This window comes from Schistocerca nitens, chromosome 2 (genome assembly GCF_023898315.1).
Source record: "Schistocerca nitens isolate TAMUIC-IGC-003100 chromosome 2, iqSchNite1.1, whole genome shotgun sequence".
In the NCBI taxonomy this organism is placed as follows: Eukaryota; Metazoa; Arthropoda; class Insecta; order Orthoptera; family Acrididae; genus Schistocerca; species Schistocerca nitens.
Genome location: NC_064615.1, coordinates 1024034742 through 1024041543, shown reverse-complemented (window position 1 = coordinate 1024041543; position 6802 = coordinate 1024034742). Strand labels below are relative to the sequence as shown.

Genomic DNA, 6802 nt, shown 5'->3' with positions numbered 1-6802 from the left:
TTCGTCAATAACCCAGTCGTGAGCTTCGTATGCCGTAGGGCGTACAGCTTCTTTGTCGAAAATAACGTTCAATGTGTTAGATCTGTTTACATTTTCCATTTTCAAACCGTTACTTAAGAGCTACGCAAAAAACGCGCGAAAATGAGAAACTCGACAGCGGAACGCAACGCGGAGATGCCAACAGAGCGGCCGCTAGCCGTGCACTGTCGAGATATCACAGGGCGGCTGAGCAAGATAACTGACAGTCGTAATTGAAACAGCATCTCTGGACACAGACGTAGAATACACGGCTGCCGATTGCTTAACTTCGGTGATCGGACGAGAACCGGTGTATTCATCATGGTATGGCCGTTGGCGCTCATCTAATGTAGGAGCACGGCAGAATTCGCGTTCGGCTTTTCTCCCAACACACGAAATGTTAGTTTTCCGCCGCATTTGACGAAAGCACTTCCTTCCGCAACAGCCAGTTCCTCGAGGACGGCGCGGGGGCGCGCCCGGCGTCCCAGCAGAGCGACGGCCGAATTAGCGGGCGCACCGCCGCGTGTGTGAGACGCACTGCTGCTCGTTGCACCTCCTGTCATTCGCTGCGCGCGTGCAGCCTTCGACACTAGCGGAAGACGCATCTTGTCCCTGGTGTCCAGCGGAGGGCCTGTGCGTGGTGTGGCAGTGTCGTGCTGGAGGGCGCCACTGGTAGCATGTGGGCTTCCTCGCCTCGCCTCGCCTCGCCTCGCCTCACACCAGGTGTGTGCGTAGTTTGCAGTGCATTCGCACCATTCCTATCCCTGTCCCCGTCCCCGTCCCGACTTGTCCCGACTTTGCCCGACTGCCGCTCGCTGCCGCTCGGGTCGTGGTCCATATGACGGCGCAAGCACGACAAACGTCTGCGGGACTAGACGACGCGACTAAAGAATAAATTTATGATTACAAATCAAATTTGGAACTGTACAGTGCAGCACAACAATAGGCGCTGACGCATTTCAGGGCAGATTCGTACTGTTTTATCGTTTTCAAAGACTTCCCAGCAAACTTCGTTAGCACATTCTCCCTCAAACTGAGTTAATTACCGCATTATCGTACCGTTGCATTAGTTTAAAATGCTTAAGAAAGCATCTTTGTCATAACAGAAAGGTAGTATGAAACGACTGCTGGCAGGATGGCGACTTAAAAAGGAAAAAATGCAGGGGAGCCAAAAGTACCATTTTTATTGGTTCATTTGTATTTCTTTTTTTGTTTTGTTTTTTTTTTTTTTTGTTTTCGCACCATTACAGTAGTTTAAAATGCTTAAGGAAACGTCTTTGTCACAACAGAAGGGTAGTATGGAAAGAGGGCTGGCGGGAGTAGCGACATAAAAAGGAAAAAAAAAAGAAAGGGAGCCAACAGCACCCGGGTTTCCTAGGCGGTCACCCATCCAAGTACTAACCGGGCCCGATGATGCTTAACTTCGGTGATCGGACGAGAACCGGTGTATTCATCATTTTTTTTATTTTTTTTTCCTTTTTTTGTTTTTTTTTTATTTTTATTTTTTTTTAATTACGTGCCTCCCATCTCCCCTTATAGCCCGGCCTTTACGCTCTCCATGAATTGCCGTCTCTTTGGCGAGCTTCTATGGCTATAAAAGGTACTGGTGGCTCCCTCGAAGTGAAACGGTGGACACCAGCCAATAATCTCCGCCAGCGGTGAGTAACAGAAGCGGCAATGAGGCAGTGTGGCGGCCTGGACATGGAACAAAAGGAAATATTCCTCCAATGTGTGAGAAAACGAGAGCTGAGTATCCCTCCCATTGATACGCAAAAAAAATAGAAAGAAAAGAGAAAGAAAGAAAGAAAAGACGGCTTCTTGCCGTAACAACCGACAATGACGTCGCCCGTAAATGCAACCTGGACGATGCATCCACCGGAAAAGGAAAAAATCATCGTTAATCAAACGGTCGGGCAAAGAGAGTGGCAGGCAGGCGGCGGCAATGAGGGCAGGGGTCAACTCAGCCTGAGGCCTGGCCACAGTGGCGCCCCCACACCCGCCAGCACTCATAGTGTCCATAAAACAAAATAATGAGTCGTGACACCGGTGTGAAATCCCACACCGACGAAAATTCCAAAGAGTGTCGAGCACAGACAGCAGTAAAGAATCTCGTCACGGCACAAATGGGAAAAAACGGAGAAATGCCGGCACACATGCCAAACAAAGAGTTTGTCAAGATCGTCCAGAAAAAGCCGAAAAGACGTCATAATAAGAAACGTAAACGTCCAATCAATCATCATCACTTGACAGTGTGAGCGAATGATTAGAAAACGTAGACGCACTAGACGAACTACATTTTTTGTTTTTTTTTTTTGTTTTTTTTTTTTGCAATGGTAATCTCAAAAAACAACGGAACAATTGATGCCCCAATTGACTTTAATCGAACGGAAAGAAAATAAAAAGCTTTGTACAGAACTAGAAAACAAGCCACGAAAGTACCCATCGTGGAAAGAAAAAAATATAGATATATAGATACAGACATATTTGTATGTACCTAAACAATACGTTATTTACGTATGGGCCGCCAATTTAGCGTGAGCGTCCCGACGGCCGATAAACACAGATTAATTTTGGTATATCCAGAGACGAGGCAGATACACACACACACACACACACACACACACACACACACACACACACACACACACACACACAAACTCAAACACAAACACTCACACACAAACATTTAGAAAAGCTCAATTCACGTTGGTTTCTGACGAAAAATTGCGTCGACATGCTGCATAAGTTACACTCCTAGATTCAGTTACAGTAAAAAAAACCAGTCCTGCGCATCAAATTAGTGACGTAGTAGGAAATTTTTTTTTTAAGTCATTTATCCAAGTATCGTGTTACGTTCCATAGAAAGACAAAACAAATTTGAAGAAAAAATAAGACATGTTCGGGAAAACAATGTTGTCATCACAGCAGTTTTTCAAAAGCATAAGTGAGAGCAATTGTTAAAAAATTGGCAAAAGTCCGAGTATAGTCAGTCCGGGAGTGAATAAGACGATGCTGCGCAGACAGATATTCAAGAAAGTGAAAATCATCCACCAGCCGCAAATGCAAGAGAGCATAGACAGTATGTGCAGTAAGCCACGTAGTAGCCGCACGTTTCGTGGCCGGATAAGGTCGAAAATCCGGAATCAGCGCAACGTCCACGGAAAAAGTGGTAGGACTCGTGCGATTGACGAGGGCAAGAAGCTTAACTGCAATGTTCCAAATCGACGCTGATCGCGGACACAAAAATCGGTGTTCGAGCGTGTCGTCGCATGGGCAATAATCACACAAACCAGACGGCCGCAAATGAATGCGACACATCTTGTCGTTAGTGGGGAAGGTTCGATTCACGACCTTATACCACAAACTACTAACGTCCGGCGGCAAGTAAGAGGCGTGGATGTTGGCCCACACTGTCCGCCACGCCGATCCAGGAAAACGCAATTCCATCTTATTGCTAGCAGGCCGCCCCCGCAAAGCGGAATACACGCTCCGCGCTGATCGCGTTTGAGGATTGAGGTCGTCAGCACCGAGATAACTCTTATGAACGAAAAAGTCCCGAACATAACGCAGGCGGTATGGGATCCCGGTCGAATCGAGCGGAGCCAGCTCAGAGGAGGGACGATAAACACGGAACAAAAGAGTCGTGAGATGCGAGGCGGTCTTCTCAATCGTGACACAAGTCCGATGAATCAGTAATGCAGATGCTTTGGCCACAAAGTGGATCAGGCCAAGCCCACCTCGGTCACGCGGCAAAGTACACGTGAGATAAGCCACTTTAAAAACATCCCCCCGCCACAGAAACCAATAGACCGCTTGCGTTATGGCACGTCCTAGGTCTGTCGGCACGTGAAATAGTTGGGCTAGGTACCAGGCCTTGCTGAGTAAAAACGAATTGATCAGCGCGACCCTCTGTGTTAGCGCCAAGGTGCGAGTGGCACTCAAGTGAGTCATCGCGCGTAAACCATACAGAACAAGACGCCAATTAGAAGCCGCCGTCTGCAAGAGATTAGGTCGAAAGCGGACGCCCAAAATTTTATGCTCACGAGTGACAGTGAACCACGGGCGCGAGAAGCCGCGCGAAACCGCATGAATCGGTAGAAAGACGGTTTTACGAGGATTAATACTCGCGCCCGATGCAAGTTCGTATGTATTTAGAATGGCACGAATATCGTCCAAGTCTGAGACCGAGGACACCAACAAACCAAGATCATCGGCATATGCACTGCACACGTATTTGGTACCGCCAAGACGCAGACCTTGACAAGAAGATGCCAATTTCCGCAACAATGGGTCCAAAGAGATCGCAAATAACGCCATAGATAAAGGGCATCCATGTTTCACTGAACATCGTATTGGAACAGGCTCCGAAAGACATCCATTAATACAAACTCGAGAGGACGACGCCGTAAACAAATTAAAGAGCATGTTAATAAATGTCGCTCCAAAACCAAATTGTTGCAACACCCGCCGTAGATATTGGTGGCCCACCCTATCGAACGCCATAGCAAAATGGACCGACAAAATACCCAATGGTTGCCTGTGCGTCGTCGCATACGCAATCGCGTCGCGATACGTTAACACAGCATCATAAATTGTGCGTTGTGGCACTGCACAGAATTGGTACTCACTAATCACTTTGCCCATGATCACTTTCAAACGAAGCGCTACACATTTCGTAAACAATTTGTAGTCGCCGTTGAGGAGAGTGAGAGGACGTAAGTCACACATTTTACGATTAGTCGGCGTCTTTGGAGCTAGGGTCACGACGCCTTCCAAAAAAGATGGAGGAACCGACACACCATTTAAGATTTCATTGTACACATCTGTCAGTACAGGACCAAACAAATGCCAAAAGCGAAGATAGAATTCCGGCGGTAAGCCGTCAGCGCCTGGTGATTTGTTCTTCGCACACTGTTTGAGCACGTCACGCACTTCCTCGACAGTGAACGGTTCAGTAACGTGGAGACGATCGGTGACTGTGAGAACCCGCGGAACGTCTGCAAGGAGATCAGAGACGGCGACGTTGTCACTAGCTTTAGCACTAAAAAGATCGACAAAGTGCCGGTGCGCCTCAGCAACAATCTCCGACTGAGTGCGGACGCGCACGCCATCAGCTGTTTCCAGTTCTGTGACGTAACGGCGCGCCGCCCGACGGCGCTCCCGCAACTGATGGAACAAGGAGGGCGCTTCGTCGTCAAAGAAACCAGGAGCCTGACTCCGCACAACACTACCTTTCAACGACTGCGTCTTCAGAGCCAAAAGACGGGTTTTAATTTGCCGAATCTGCGCCAACCTGAGACCCGGAGTGTTCGGCTGTAGGCGGATCGCGTCATTGAGACAAGTCTCATAAAAATGCATAGTGGACCTCTCCCAATAAGCAAGCTGTCGACTGAATTCACAGATAGCTTTACGGAGCGCTGGCTTCACGTATTCACCCACCACGATAGAACAGTGGGATACACGGCACGGTATTTCGCAGCCTGCTGCCACACACGAGAAACGACCGGTTCAAAACCAGGATGCGACAAATGACAAACATTGAACTTCCACATAGTCCGCATACGGGGTGTTGTGGCGTGCAAAGAATGGAAGCGACAAACATAGGCACAGTGATCCGAAAAAAGAACGGGGTGCACCTGAGACTCGATAACACAACCCTTTTTGTCACCAGAAATATAAATGCGATCGATCCGGCTCCGACCTGTCACATAGTAATAAGTAAACCCCGGGTCGTCGGGATACAAATGACGCCAGGTATCGACTAATTTCATTTCCGTGACAAGCGTTTGTAGTTCTAGACATTTATAGGGCCGCGGCTCCTGGTCTCTATCAGCCAACACACAAGTAAAATCACCACCCAACACTATTGGCAGGTGGTTACCAGAAAGAAGATGACAAATATCTCTGCTATAAAACACGCGACGCTGCAGCTTCCCCTCAGCACCAGAAGGTGCGTACACGTTCACGTAACGGATGTTGTTGACCGTACAGGCCACCCCACGCCCGTTAGGTATCGTAGCAACGTCCGTGTAAGCAATGCCGGCCCTAACCAACAACGCAGTGCCACAGTTACATTCCGGATCAAAGTTAAACAGCACCTGATATCCGGGAACAAATTGTAAAAGATTGGACACAACTTCTTGTAAAAAGACTACGTCGGCAGCAACAAAACGTAAAAAGTCCACCAAGCTCAAGTACTTAGCACGCGACGCCAACCGGTTCAGATTTATAGTAGCGACAACAGATGGAAGTTGTGCTACCATACACGAAATAAACAAACAAACAGGCTAGACGGTAGTGAAAGTACCGTCAGCCTCCTCCACATCCTCTCCCCAGTCACAAAGATGCGTGTGCGAAGACGCACCCGCAACATCCGTGAGCGTGGGCGCATCGGAAGTTTCCACCGACATAGGTACGTCGTGCGTGGGAGGGACCGACGCGAGATCTTGTGAAGAGGGGCGCGCGCGACGCCCAGGAGGGTCCTCGGCTTTTCGCTTTTGCGGGGAATAGACCGGAGTTGGCGCGCCAACTATGTCAGTGTCCATTGCACTGCCCGCTTCCGCAGAATGTAACACACCCTTCAAATGGCATACCACTTCCTGCCGGCGGTCGTCCGCACGCGCGGGCTGACTACTGGCCACCGAATGCTGCTGACGGCGCCCGGAAGGGGCAGCCGTCCGAGCGTCAGGAACGACACGCTGCGCTTTTTGAGACGCCTGCGGCTGTTGCTGTGAAGGCTTCGAACGCGGAGAGGGTTTACGTTGTGGAGACGGGCTACGCTCCC

At 49.1% G+C, this 6802-nt stretch overlaps 1 pseudogene; it reads right to left on the bottom strand.

The window, feature by feature from the left end:
- Nucleotides 1–1371: 1371 nt before the first annotated feature.
- On the bottom strand, nucleotides 1372–1488 carry LOC126237829 (5S ribosomal RNA; annotated as a pseudogene).
- Between the last annotated feature and the right edge of the window lie 5314 nt (nucleotides 1489–6802).